This window comes from Phyllostomus discolor, chromosome 3 (genome assembly GCF_004126475.2).
Source record: "Phyllostomus discolor isolate MPI-MPIP mPhyDis1 chromosome 3, mPhyDis1.pri.v3, whole genome shotgun sequence".
NCBI classification, from domain to species: Eukaryota; Metazoa; Chordata; class Mammalia; order Chiroptera; family Phyllostomidae; genus Phyllostomus; species Phyllostomus discolor.
Genome location: NC_040905.2, coordinates 110382048 through 110397598, shown reverse-complemented (window position 1 = coordinate 110397598; position 15551 = coordinate 110382048). Strand labels below are relative to the sequence as shown.

Sequence of the window (15551 nt, the reverse complement as noted above, 5' to 3'; positions counted from 1 at the left end):
CTGGTAGTTAAGAATTTTAACGCAGCTCAATATTCATATTCTTTTAAAAATTTTTCGGTGAGAAGGGTAATAGGAAATGTAGTATAGAAATAGGAGCCATGTAAGATCAGGAGGGCAGGCAGACATCACTATTATTAGTCGAGTGACCCAGAACAAGTCACCTAACATAGAGAGTTTCAATTTCATTATTTGCAAAGCAAGGATAGTCATATGCTCTGCCTCAAGAAATGAAGAAGAAACATGATAAGGCAGGTGAAGCATTTAGCAGTGACTTGGGCACACAGGAAGTGTTTAGTGCAAAGAAGGGGAAGGGACTAGTCAAAGAACATGTATGAATGACCCACAGACATAGACAACAGTGTGGGAATTGACTGTGGAAGTGGGTGTTGGGATGGGTGGAGGAGGGCAAAGGAGGAAAAGTTGAGACAATGTAATGGAATAACAATAAAAATGATTAAAAAACATTTTGAATTGTAGTCAACCCTTGACCAACAACCATCTGAGATTTACCTTAACTCTTACAATATTAACTGTATATTCTTTTATTAAATTGGAGTCTTTTTCTTTCTTATCCCCCCTATTAAGTTTGATATTAGAAATCCCTCCCTTGTTCTCAATGCTCTATCCTCCACTGATTCCTCTGGTGTTCTTGAGTAAGCAAAGTTGCTTTGCAAGGTCCTGACCACTGTCTGGGTTTCTTTTATCTCTTTTCTCATAACCACCAACTATCATTTTTTGAGCACTTACTTGGCCCTGACATCGTATTAAGTACTTTGCATACATTCTCATTTAATACTCAAAAAAGCTCTATGTGGTAGAAATTATTGTCCCCTTCTTCAGATAAGGAAACTGAGCCTCAAAAGAATTGATTAAGCCATTTAAGTTAATATAGCTCTATATGGTAGATCAGAAGTTTGAAGCCAAGATTCCAAAGCTCATACTTTGTTGCCACTGTATTAAAGGAAGCTAATTTTTAAATTTTTGTTTCTTCCAAATTACTAGTGTGTTATTTGGAGTATGTGACCTAATGTGACTCCAGTTCCATAATTTATAATATAAGCATGATAACAGCTATCTTTCATTTTTTGTGAGTGCTTCAAATAATTTATGTGAAGTATTCAGCATACTGCATGAAATGCAGTAGAAAATAAGTCCAGGCTATTATTAATAATAAATAATTAGTTTCCCATTCTGGAAGTTTTCAATTTGGATACATGAATATGATTTTAAAAGCTGAACCCACTGCCAAATTTGAATTATTGCCTAACTAGATCTATGCAACTGGAAATAGAGAAATAACATACAATTCCAGCAATATCAACATTATTATTTTCACTTTTTTTCCTGATGCTGTCAGCTTGTTATTTGTGCTATTTCTTAGAATAATAGAATTTATTCAGGCAATTTATCCTTAATACAAGTGATATAAATGGGGCTATGCAGTGCTTATATATCATGCTAATAATGTCTGGTTCATCTTTTTTTCTTTCTCCTTACAAATGGAAACATTGATTTCCTACCCTGTCCTGTCTTTTATTGCATTTTTTACATTGAAGTCATCTTTGTTTACTGCCTAGGCTGAATTCCCAAAGCTAAAATCATGTTTAACACTATCCAACAACATTTTTAAAAGCATATACCATATGCTTTTTTTGACATTGTTGTGTATTGGAATGGAGTCAAAGGAAAGAAAAATAACATATTTACTCATCCCAGCTATAAATTAAATTCATTAGTTAAAAAATACACCTGATCAATGATTTAAGAATAACTATAAAGTTTTGCATTGGGAACTTTGGAAATAGTGTCAAGTAAATGAATGTATGTTTAAAGATGTGGACATTCTTTATGGTTTCACTTCTTTTTACTTTACACAATCCATGTCTTCAATCCAAGTATTTCTTGATGTCTTCTCAAAATATTATTTCTACCACCTAATGTTTCTTTTGAGTTTGAGACTCATAGTTCATTGAAAATATGTCCAATGGCCCCACTGGCATGAATATCTTATGGACACAACTAATTCATTATGTCTGAAAATGAAACCAACAATCACCCTCTGCTTGCACCACCTTAATCTGTCCTGGCTCCTCCTTCTTGGAAAATCACACATGCAGTTGGTTTACCCATGTTAGAGACCTTTCTATTATCCCTGCCCCGCTGGAGCACAATTCCTAATCCATTCCTGTAAACTGCTTTACTTTTCTTGAACTTAACCTGGCATCTCTATTTCCTGCAAAGATAAAATCATATAGTAGCAGTGATAGAAAAGCAGGATCAACCTGTTTGGCTGATACAGGATGATAGTGGGACTAAAAGTTACAGTACTGACTTTCTTTGGGCTTTAGACACACATTTGGGGTGAGAGCCAAGAAAAGGGCATGAACTGATTAGAGGGGAAAAAAGTTAACTTGAGTAGAAAAAAGAATAAGAAGCAAGGCCTAACAAGATAAATTGAAGGAGAGAAGATATAGATAAGAACAATCTCCAAACATGTTCACGAGATTACTTGTTTTGTTTATGCCTCTATGAATGAAGCCCATGGGAGATGTTTTTAAAAAATGGAGATGTTTAAAGAGGTTGAAATGGAGGACATTGAATGCTTTCATGATGGGCTGTCTTTGTGGAACTGTGTGACTCTGAGCATATCACTTTATTCTTGTGGGACTTACCTTCTGAAAATGAGGCATTTGAACTAGATAATTTGTAGCATTTCAGGCTTTTAAATAGTCAAGGTTTTATGACTAGGAACTTGGGAGAAAACTATCACAGTTAAAAGCTGGTTATGATGGATTCAATGTAGAACTTTGTTGAATTATATTTGATACTAAAGTATACCCTTGGTGAAATACTGAATAATAATGAGTCTGGTATTAATATAGTTTGGCTTAAGTAAAGTACTAATATAAATAAAATTATATTGAGAGAAAATAATGTTTATAAAGTACACCATCAAGATGAACACTAGAAAAGGGAAACTAAACCATATCTAAATAGTTGTTTACTTTTCTCTATTGTCACCCTCTTTTTACATTATCATTATGTTTTCCAGGCTTGCAGATGAGTCTCAAAATCTTCTTCTGATTGAGTTTTTTCTTCTCTCCTTTATATATATGTGATTTATAAATGTATATATATATACATTTATAAAGCACAAATGGATTGTGTGTTTTCTGAGAGAAAGAAATAAGTACAGCAAAGGTTTCTATGCTTGATTCCACTTTCTTATTTAAAAAATTAATATAAATGAAAAGTATTCATTTACTTTTCAAACTAAATTTTATCACAGATATTTTACTTGGGAGTAAATACTCCTTAAAACAAGCTAAATGCCCATCCTTGATAATTTAAAGTCAGAGAACCAGCCATGTGTAAAATAGGTGTGTGTTCACATAATTGACTACAGTATTTTGCTACATGGTTAAATGCATGATTTCCCCTAATAGAATGCCATTGTGGTCTACATCACATTTTCTAGTTCATAAAAGTCAAATGAGCTGTGACCATAGTCTCCCAAACTTAATGGAAAGTTCATTTTGTGACTTCTGAGTTTAAATTGTGTCTTTCTAGGATGAATCAATAGATTTTAAGCATGTTAATGGATCACATCACCAAAAGGTCTAATCCTGAGTGACTAAAATGGTAGATCTAATTCAGATTTATTGCTTTTCTAGCATGTTGGACCAAAAGGTCTTTAATCTCTGTAATAATATAATGGATTTGAATTAACTAAATTATACTCACCTGATGCAGATCACTTAAGTTGTCTACATATTCACCTGGCACTGTGCATTTCAAACTGTTAGGGGGAGAGATGTGGCCTAGATATGTTTCTGCTGTGAAAACTAGCAAAGAAGTAAATAGGGACTTCGGGCTCACTGCACGTTTCTTTTCCTGTGTGGGATGCTTGCTAGCACAACATATTTGTACACTTTTCTACCAATACCCTTAGCTACAGCTACCTATCAGAAGGTTATCAAGGCTAGAAAAAAATACATCAGTTATGTCCTGGACTGCTCAAACACTCTTGAGCAGAGCTATAACCCATAGCTTGAATGTCCACCAACACCCAACTGCCCAGCAGTCTTGATCATGCACAAATAGTGTGGGTCAGTTCAGATGCCCAGGTCCAGAGATGGCACCATTTGGAAAACACAAATGAAGATGTTTGGGGGTGCTGGCAGTGAGTTTCTGTGAGGGTACCACATGAAAGGAAGACAAATTATTTCTGTTATATCAGGGAGCACCTTGATTCTTACAGATGGTGAATAAGCATGAGACTACAAGATACTTATGGGAAAATGAATGCTGTATATATATATATGCTCATATATATATATATATATATATATATATATATAAGCAGCTGCCTGAAGAACAGTCAGAATCTTCCCAAGAGTTTGGTTGATCTTTCTACATTCCTTTGCTGATGACCTTTGCTTGATCTCGTCTTTGCATGCTCTTACAGAGGGCAGTTTTAAAAACCTCTAGGGTAGATTCACCAGATGTGAGAAAGAGAGAAGAAAATCAAATGATGTGGTGACTCCACCTGCCCTTTCTCTTAGTGAGAGCATATATACCATAAGTTATGCTATAACAGACATCTGTGTTCCTAAAAATTACTGCACAGTGCTAAAATCATACAACAAAAATGGCTTATTGGGAAAAATGGGGAATAGGCAACTTTATCAGTGACACAAAATGACAGACATGCACAAATCAGCCTAGTTTTATATGTGTTATATTATTGAAACCCATAAATGCTCTAAAAATATGTAACTTAACCTTGAAGAAGACCAGAAATTTTCTAGTAGAGGTGGGCATCGAAGGCTTATGGCTTGTGAGTTATCATGAAGAGACAAAAAGGGAGAGTGATCTGAAAATTGTGACACCAGTTGTGCAGTTGTGGATGGGTGTGACTCATAACAGACACTGTGAATTGAGGTAGCAGGTAAGTGTTTGAAGTGTGTGCTTATGTGTGTATTTATGCATGGCTCTTTTCATCTGAGTGGAGTTTTTGGTGCTGACTTAGTGGTTTTCACAGATGAAATCAAGCATATGTAAATATGAAGTCCACATTATAATCAAAGTGTTTCCTGCTATATCCATTCATTGGAATGCAGTCGTGTTTTCAAAACAAGCATATAATAAACCAGACTGAGCTCACAGAGTGAGCATGAGATGGGAGGTAAGTACTGGAGGTTTAGTTCCCCACTGTGAGCATCTTAGAGTATTACATGTGACCAAGAATGCATATGCTTTCCCCATGACATTAAATACCAACCACTTCATCTTGTGCTCAAGTGAATAAAAAACATGTTCAGAGTTGGAAGGAAAATATGGCTGTGTTGGATATCACACTGTTTCCAATGTGCCCCTTGTTAACAAAAGATAAGCTTGATTTCTTTGGATATTTTTGCTTTACACATTTATTCAGAGTCTAATGTTTCTTAGAGCTGTGTTTCCACTGGTCTCCTACCTCTTGTACCTATTCCTGAGGTAATTCATTCTAATAATCAAAAATTGTCTGGACATATTGGATTGTTCTTAGATATCTGTCTTCTGATTCAGTTATTCATTGTCTTCCATGTTGGCCCATGATCTTATTGTCAGTCTTAAAGGAAGTTTTCAGGTTATTTGATTCATTCTCCTTGTTTTACAAAGGAGGACCTTGGTTGCTTGGGGGAGGACTTTGCTCAAGAATGTAAGACAAAGACAGTTTCACAAATAAGTCAGCCTATAATTCCAGAGCTTTCTTGAAGTAATGCCTAATGGTCTTTCTGTTGGATCAGTTTATTTTACCTGTCTCGATACCTGCCTTTACCTGATCTGTGCATACACACTCAGAGAGAAATCAGGTTAACTCTCCACGTGGCATCAACACTGCTATTTCTATTTTTATCACAAATGGCTGCCATGCCACCGTCCAAAATGGCATATATAACTTTATTTTTGTATCCAGTTGTTCATTTTTTCTTATAGTGTATAAAACTTTTAGTAGACATGGGATAACCCCAGTTATTCCTATTACTACTAAAGCTGGTGATACTCAACCTGTAGATCTCCCTGGCCACCTACCTCATTTAATATTGAATTCTCTTTTTTTTTTAAAGATTTTATTTATTTATTTTTAGAGAGGGAAGGGAGGGTGAGAGAGAGAGAGAGAGAGAGAGAGAGAGAGAGAGACATCAATGTGCGGTTGCTGGGGGTTATGGCCTGCAACCCAGGCATGTACCCTGGCTGGGAATCGAACCTGGGACACTTTGGTTCCCAGCCCATGCTCAATCCACTGAGCTACGCCAGCCAGAGCTAAAGAGAGTTTTAAAAGCTTTAATTTCTCTCTTTATACAGTTGAGAAAAACAGGGAAACAGAGTTTAGTTTTGAATTGAGTCATTTCATGATTTTGTATTATAATCAGTTCAACATCAGCTCGTCTGAGCACACATTCAGACGTGTTACTGAAAACACTAAAGAGTATGTCTTGGGGAATTCACTTTCATTCTGGCTTATTCTATAACATTCCAGAAGCTTCAGAACCCATAAGGTACTTAAAAAATCCATTTAATAAAAATAACAAAATCCATCCAACTACTCAAAATAGACCAAGTCACTGTTTAACTGATATTGGAACTAATATTTTATGAAGTATTTAAATCTAAGCATAATAGTATGAACATTATAGCCTTGGCTAGATGGCTTGATTGGAGCATTGTCCCATACACCAAAAGGTTTTGGGTTTGATTCTCAGTCAGGGCACATACCTAGGCTGCAGGTTCAGTCCTCAATTGGGGAAGGCACGGGAGTCAACCAATCAATGTTTCTCTCTCACATTGATCTCTCTCTCTCTCTCTCCCCTTCACCCCTGCCTCCCTCCCTCCCCCTGCCTCTCTCTCTAAAATCAATAAACATATATTTTTTCAAAAGTGTGAGCATCACAGTGATGGGAGGGGAGAGCACATGACTTTTGAGACTAATTTATAGGCATACATACAATGTCCTTAAAATGAGGCATTTATAGGGGGAAACAAAAGTGATCAAGTTGAGATTGTGGAATGTATGTGCTATCAGGGGTTGATTTATTTATAGTAGTATTGTTAATTGAGTTGGATGGTATCATTTGACAATGGATGCCTATTGTTAGTGCATTGTGTGTGTGCTTGTGCATGTGGGTTCACACATACACATGTGTTTCTCATAAACCCTTGCTTTCCCATAAAGAGAGCATTCCAAAAGAAAGAGATGAAAGTAAAATGCATAAAGGCACAATAACACATGATTAAGTTTTGACCCCATAGATTGTTAACCTTCAAAGCTAACTCTGCAGTAGCACAATATTATTAGCAATAAAAGGAATTTGCTTTGCCCTTTTTTTAAATTACCATAAACCGATTGACTGAGACAGAATGATGTTAATATTTAAGAAGTAGGACACTAGATTCTATTATCTCAGAAGCTCTGTCACCAGGCCCTCTCTGTAGTCCTGTTATCTAATTATTGGGCTTAAATTGCATTAGTGTGCTAGCAATTTGTCTACTACTGGAAAAGTAATTGACATTTGGGTTACTGCTTCATATTTGGGCGACTTGCTAGCTAGTTCCGAAGAGTCCTCTTCTGTCAGGGCAGATTAGCTTAATGTTGCCTAGAAGAAAGGGAAGAAGCTCTATGTTTTAAGGTATGCTGCCTCTGTCGCTGGTTGCAATTTGGTATTAAAATTTCAGTTCTGTATCAAAGCTGATAAGTCACCTGAGATGAAATTGAACAAGGTTGTCGTGACAAAGTAATTAATGGTATTTTTTGACTTTCAGATGACTTTAGGGGAAGCACACTTATTCTGTTCCTCGGCGTCTGCTGCCATGTTTATAAATATGTATGCACATTTACAAAACATCTTTAACTGTTGTCAGATGTTTCTGCAGTCTCCAGATTTATGGTTACTCTGAATTAAATAGCACCAGGTACCCTTGGTATACAGTTCTGATCTGGCATTGACACGAAAGGCAGTGACTTTCCATAATATTTCATTTGTATTGCGCCTTTTGACACCACACATCATTGATAGGCAGTCCTCTTTGTGTTTTTCTTTGAATAAAAATTGAAAACAGCATGCCTTGGTTCTTCTACTTCTTTACTCATTTTTCTGCCTCCCAACTTTTGTTTTGTTTAAGAAGAAAGCAATGGGTATTAACAAAAATTCTGCATTTGTCTTTGAGGAAGAGCTTCAGCGATCATACCAGTCTTTGACAAGATGGCAGATATACCTGAATTGACCAAGTATTCATTCCTATAGCCAATTGACCTGAGAATAACAGGCTTCTTTCATGTGTCGAGAATAGGGTCTGGTAATATAAATAACAGAAAATAGGAGTGGCCAGTCATCATTTCCCTTAATTTGAAAACAGAAGGTGAATCTCAAAGTATTCAAAAATTGATCAAAAATTGGTATTTCTTTTTTAAGACATGGGCCATGCCTGCCTTGGAAAACACTCCTTGCTTAGCCCTTCAATCTCCTCTTTGCCTCTGTCCCCTGGCTCTCTCTACTCCAGGGTTGCTGGCTTCCTTTCAGTTCCATGAGCAAGCCAAGATCCTTACTGCTGCCAGGACAATGTGTGTGCTGTTCCTTCTGCCTGGATCACTTTTTCCCAAATTCTGCCAAGCTTGTTTCCTCTCATCCATTAGGGATCCACTAAAATGTCACCTCTTCAAAGGGCCCTCTGTGTTTGCTTCTGCTCTGTTCCAGTTACTCTCCATCTCAGCTTCATGGCTTCCTTCTTGACTATTTTTTAAAATCATTTTTATTGTTATTCTGTTACAGTTGTCCCCATTGCCCTCCTCCACCCATCCTACCCCTGGCTCCCACTGTCAATCCCCACACTGTTGTCAACGCCCATAGGTCATTCATACATGTTCTTTGACTAGTCCTTCCCCTTCTTTCCATAATTATCCCCCTTCCCGCTCTCCACTGGTCACTTTCAGTCTGTTCCATGTTTCCATGTCTGTGATTTTATTTTGTTCCTTGGTTTATTTTGTGCATTAGATTCCTCTTATATGTGAAATCATATGGTATTTGTCTTTCATTAACTGGCTTATTCCAGCTATATCCATGCTGTCATAAAAGATAGGAGTTCCTCATTTTTTTCTGCTGTGTAGTATTCCATTGTGTAAACATACCACAGTTTTTTGATCCACTGATTTGCTGATGGGCACTTAGACTGTTTCCAGCACTTGGCTATTGTAAATAGCACTTCTTTAAATGTGGGGGTGCATAAGTTCTTTTGAATTGGTGATTTGAGATTCTTAGAGTATATTCCCTGCAGTGGAATTGCTGAGTCAAAAGACAGTTCCATTTTTAGTTTTTTGAGGGAATTCCATACTGTTTTCCATAGTGGCTGTACCAATCTGCATTCCCACCAACAGTGCAGTAGGGTTCCCTTCTCTCCACATCCTTGCCAGCACTTGTTGTTTGTTGATTTATTCATGGCCATTCTGACAGGTATGAGGTGATATTTCATTTTGGTTTTAATTTGCATCTCTCCTATGACTAGTGATGTTGAACACTTTTTAAATATGTCTATGGGCCATCTGTCCTCCTTAGAGAAGTGTCTATTCAGGCCTTTGCCCAACTTTTATTTGGATTGTCTTCCTGGTGTTGAGTAGTATGAGTTCCTTATATATTTTGGAAATCAAACCCTTGTCCAATGTATCACTGGCAAATACGTTCTCCCATACAGTCGGTTCTCTTTTCAATTTGATGATGGTTTATTTAGCCATGCAGAAGCTTTTTAGTTTGATGCAGACTTATTTATATATGTATGTATGTATGTATGTATGTATTTATTTCTCTTGCCCTTGGAGATATATTGGCGACAATATTGCTACATGGGATATCTGAAATTTTCCTGGCTATGTTTTCCTCTAGGATTTCTGTGGTGTCATGACTTATATGTAAGTCTTTTATACATTTTGAATTTACTCAGGTGTATGGTGAGAGTTGGTAATCTAGTTTTATTTATTTATTTATTTTTTGCATGTACCAGTCCAGTTCTCCTAATATCATTTATTGAAGAGGCTATCTTCATTCCATTGTATGCTCATGCCTCCTTTGTTATTATTTGATCATAGAGACTTGGGCTTATTTCTAGGTTCTCTATTCTTTTCCATTGATTTATGTGTCTGTTCTTATGCCAGTACCTGACTGTTTTGACTACAGTGGCCTTTTAATATTGTTTGATATTAGGTATTGTGATCTCTCCTACTTTGTTCTTTCTCAAGATTGCTGAAGCTATTGGGGATTTTTTTTTTTTGGTCTATATAAATTTTCGAAATATTTGTTCTAGATCTGTGAAATATGCCATTGGTATTTTAATAGGGATTGCATTGAGTCTATAGATTGCTTTGGGTAGTATGGACATTTTAATGATGTTAATTCTTCCAATCCAAGTATATTGCTTCCATTTATTTTTATCTTATTTAATTTCTTTCTTCAGTGTTCTATAGTTTTCTGAGCACAGGCCTTTTACCTCCTTGGTTAAATTTATTCCTAGGTACTCTATTTTTCTTGTGGTATAGTAAATGGGATTTTTGTCCCTCATTTCTCTTTCTGATATTTCATTGTTGGTATACAAAAATGTCATCAGTTTGTGAGTATTGACTTGGTATTCTGCTATTTTGTCAAATTCACTTGTTAGGTGGAGTCATTGTTTGGTGACGACTATAGGATTTTCCATGTACACTATAATGTTGTCTGCAAATAATGAGTTTTACTTCCTTCTTTACAATTTGGATGCATTTTATTTTATTTTATTTTATTTTATTTATTTTATTTTTCTTATCTGATCACTGTGGCTAGAACTTCCAGTACTATGTTTAATAAGAGTGGTGAAAGCAGACATCTTTGTCTTATTCCTGATCTTAAGGAGAAAGCTTTTAGTTTTTGCCCGTTGAGTGTACTGTTGGCTGTAGGTCTCTCATATATGGCTTTTATTATGTTGAGATATGTTCCCTCTACTCCCACTTTGCTGAGCGTTTTTATCATAAATGGGTGCTGGATTTTATATAGTGCTTTTTCAGCATCTACTGATATGATCATGTGATTTTTTTCTTCATTTTGTTTATGTCATGTATTACATTTATTGATTTGTGAGTATTGTACCAACCTTGTATCCCTGGGATGAATCCCACTTGATCAAGTTGTATGATATTTTTAAGGCATTTCTGAATCTGGATTGCCATTATTTTGTTGAGATCTTAGCATCTATGTTCATCAGGTATATTGGCCTGTAGCTTTCTTTCTGTGGTGTATCTTTACCTCATTTTGGAATTAGTGTGATACTGGCCTCATAAAAAGATTTTGGGAGTCTTCCCTCTTTTTGAATTTTTGGGAATAGTTTGAGGATAGGTGTTAATTCTTCCTTAAATGTTTGGTAAAATTCACCTGTGAAGCCATCTGGTCCAAAGCTTTTTATTATAGCTTCAATTTCACTAATTGTTTCAGTCTATTCAGGCTTTCTGCTTCTTCTTGATTTGATTTTAGAAGATTGTATTTTTCTAGAAAGTTGCCTATTTCACCCAGGTTGTCCGATTTCTTGGCATATAATTGTTCACAGTAATTTCTTACAATCCTTTGTATTTCTTTGGTGTTGGTTGTAAATTTTCCTTCTTTCGTTTTTGAGTTTGTTTATTTGGGTTCCTCCCCTCTCGAGTCTGGTTAAGGTTTCTTGATTTTGCTTATCTTTTCAAAGAACCAGTTCCTGGATTTATTGACACTTTGAATTATTCTTTTAGCCTCTACGCCATTTAATTCTGCCATGATCTTGATTATTTCCTTCCTTCTACTTGCTCTAGGTGTTGTTTGTTGTTGTTCCTCTAGTTCTTGCATAGGTAGGGTTAGTTTGTTTATTTGAGATTTTTCTATCTTCTTTAGGTAGGCTTGTATTGCTATGAACTTCCCTCTCAATACTGACTTCACTGTATCCCATAGGTTTTGCATTATTTTGTGTTCATTTTCATTTATTTCCAGAAACTTCTTGATTTCTTCTTTGATCTCATTGTTGACCCATCCCTTATTTAATAACATATATTTGAACATTTTTGAGTTTTTTCCTTGAGGATGGTTTTTTTCCTCTTTCTTTCAAAGATTTTATTTATTTATTTTTAGAGAGGGAAGGGAGGGAGAAAGAGAGAGAGAAACATCAATGTGTGGTTGCTCGGGGCCGTGGCCTGAAACCCAGCCATGTGCCCTGACTGAGAATCGAACCTGCAACACTTTGGTTCTCAGCCCGCACTCAATCCACTGAGCTATGCCAGCCAGGGCTTGAGGATGGTTTCTAATTTCAATCCACTGTGATCTGAACACATGCTTGATATGATTTCAGTTTTCTTGGATTTACTGAAGCTTGTTTTGTGTCTCACCATGTGGTCTATCTTTGAAAATGTTCCATGTGCCTTTCAAAAGAATGTGTATTTTGCTTCTTTGGGGTGAAAGTTTCTGTATACATCAATGAAGTCCATTTGATCTAGAGTGTCATTCAGTGCTACAGTATTCTTGTAGATTCTTTGGAAGATCTATCTATTGTTGACAATGTGGTGTTAAACTCCTCTATGATGACTATGTTGTTGTCAATATCTTTCTTGAAATCCTCCAAGATTTTCTTTATATATTTAAGTGTTCCTATATTAGGTGCATATATGTTTACAAAGGTTATATCCTCCTGTTGTACTACTTCCTTAAGTAATATGTAGTAACCTTCTTTGTCCATTTTTATGGCTTTTGTTTTGAAGTCTATTTTATCTGATATAAGTATTGCTACCCCAGCTTTCTTTTCATGTCCATTTGCTTGGGATATTTTTTTCCATCCCTTTACCTTCAATCTGTGCAGATCTTTTGTTCTGAGGTGGGTCTCTTGTAGACAACATATATGTAGGCCATGTTTTCTTATCCATTCAGTTATCCTATGTCTTTTGATTGGAGCATTTAATCCATTTATGTTTAAGGTTATTACTGATAGGTACTTAATTCATTGCAATTTTTTCTGTATCTGTCTGTCTGTCTGTCTGTCTCCCCTCATTTTTATAGTAGTCCCTTTAGCATCTCTTGCAGTCCTGGCTTGGTGGGCATGTGTTCTTTTAGTCTTCTTTTGTCTGGGAAACTTGTTTTTTTACCTTCCATTTTAAATGAGAGCCTTGCTGGCCAGAGTAGTCTTGGTTGTAAGTTCTTGCTTTTTATTACCTGGAATACTTTGCACCATTCCCTTCTGGCTTGTAATGTTTCTGTTGAGAAATCAGCTGATAGCCTTATCAGACTCTTGTATGATACTAGCTATTTCTCCCTTGCTGCCTATAAGGTTTTCTCTTTGGCTTTCAAATTTGCCATTTTAATTATGGTGTGTCTTTGAGTGGGCCTCTTTGGGTTCATCTTGATTGAGACCCTCTGTGCTTCTTGAACTTGCATGACTTTTTCCACCACCAAGTTAGGGAAGTTTTCTGTCATTATTTTTCCAAACTAATTATTTTTTATCCCTTGCTCCTTTACTTCTCCTTGTGATATTCCTATAATGTGAATGTTGTTATGTTTCATGCTGTCCTGAAGCTCCTGTAAACTATCCTCATTCCTTTTGAGTCTTTTTCATTTTGTTGCTCTGGGTATTTCTTTCTACCTTGTCTTCTAGCTTGCTGCTTTGGTTCTCTGCTTCAATTTACCTGCTTTTAATTCCTTTTAGTGTATTTTTTATTTCAGATATTGTATTCTTCATTTCTTCCTGGTTCTTGTTCATAGTTTTTGTCATTTTACATGTTGCTGTAGTTCCCACTAAGTTCCTTGTAGCTCCCAAAAGGTTCCTTGTAGTTCTCATTGAGTTCCTTGAGGATCCTTATAACTGTTATTTTGAATTCTATGTCTGATAGATTTCTTGCCTCAGTTTCATTTAGCTGTTTTTCTGGAGATTCCTCCTTTCCTTTCAGTTGGGGGTTATCATACTTTTTCCAGTGTTCTTTTCTTTTATTTCTTTCTTTATTTTTAAATTGTATTTTATTGTTTATGCTATTACAGTTGTTCCTACTTTCCCCCCCTTTCCCCACCTCTACCCAGCACCCCACTCCACTCCCTCAGGCAACCCCTAAATTGTTCTTCATGTCCATTGGGTCATGGATATATATTCTTTGGTTAATCTCTTCACTTTTTTTTCATCCAGTTCCTCCGTCTGCACCCCCCAACAGTTCTCAGTCTTTCCCATGTATCTATGCCTCTGTTTCTATTTTGTTCATTAGTTTAATTTGTTCATTAGATTCCACATATAAGTGAGATCATATGGTATTTATCTCTCACTAACTGGATTATTTTACTTAGTAGAATAGTCTCCAGATCCATCCATGCTATCACAAAAGGTAATAGTTCCTTCTTTTTTACTGCTGCATAGTATTCCATTGTGTAAATGTATCATAGCTTTTTTTATCTATTCATCTACTGATGTGTGCTTGGGCTGTTTCCAGATCTTGGCTAGTGTAAATAATGCTGCTTTGAACATATAGGGTACATATATTCTTTTGAGTTCATTTACATTCTTTTTCTTCATCTGCTGTTTGTCCTCTCTAGAATGTAGGCTCCATGGAATCAGAGGTACTACTATCTGCTTTACTTGCTGCTATATCTCTCCATTAGATGATAAATATTTTGTTGAATGTATTCATAGACTTTCCCCCAATTTCAGCCACAATGCCTTTCTTAATTTTTTATTTTGAAATAAGGTAGACTCTCAAGAACACTTCCTTTTTTCTTTCTGGCATCACTATGATGCAAATGTTGGAAAGCTTGAAGTTGTCTCAGAGGCTCCCGACACTGTCCTCATTTTTTTTTTGGATTCTTTTTTTTTTCTTGCTGTTCTGATTGCTTGCTTTTTGCTTCCTTATGTTCCAAATTGCTGATTTGATTCTTGGCTTCATCCACTCTACTGTTGATTTCCTATAAATTTTCCTTTAAATCAATTAATATACCCTGTTTCTGATTGGATCTTTTTTTATGCTGTTGAGGTCCTCATTAAGTTCTTTGAGCATCCTGCCCCAGCTGGTGTAGCTCAGTGGATTGAGCGTGGGCTGCGAACCAAAGTGTCGCAGGTTCGATTCCCAGTCAGGGTACATGCCTGGGTTGCAGGCCATGACCCCAGCAACTGCATGTTGATGTTTCTGTCTCTCTCTCTTTCTCCCTCCCTTCCCTCTCTAAAAATAAATAAATAAAATCTTTTAAAAAAAAGTTTCCTGAGCATCCTTATAACCAGTGTTTTGAACCCTGAATTTAATAGATTGCTTATCTCTATTGTGTTTAGTTCCTTTTCTGGAGTTTTGTTCTATTATTTCATTTGGGATATGTTTCTTTGTCTCTTCATTTTGGAAGACTTTCTGTGCTTGTTTTTATGTATTGGGTAGAGCTACTATGTTTCCCAGGCTTGATAGAGTGGCTTAATGTAGTAGGTATCCCATAGGGTACAGTGGCACAGCCTCCCCATTACTCTACTTGGGCATTGAAGGTATACCCACTCTGTATACTGTGTATGCCCTTCTC

General features: G+C 36.3%; 1 protein-coding gene across 2 annotated transcripts in view; it reads left to right on the top strand.

Annotated features, from left to right (window-relative positions):
* The window catches only part of RBFOX1 (RNA binding fox-1 homolog 1), a 1508648-nt gene that overhangs the window by 148993 nt on the left and 1344104 nt on the right, over positions 1 to 15551 (top strand). The window lies entirely within an intron of this gene.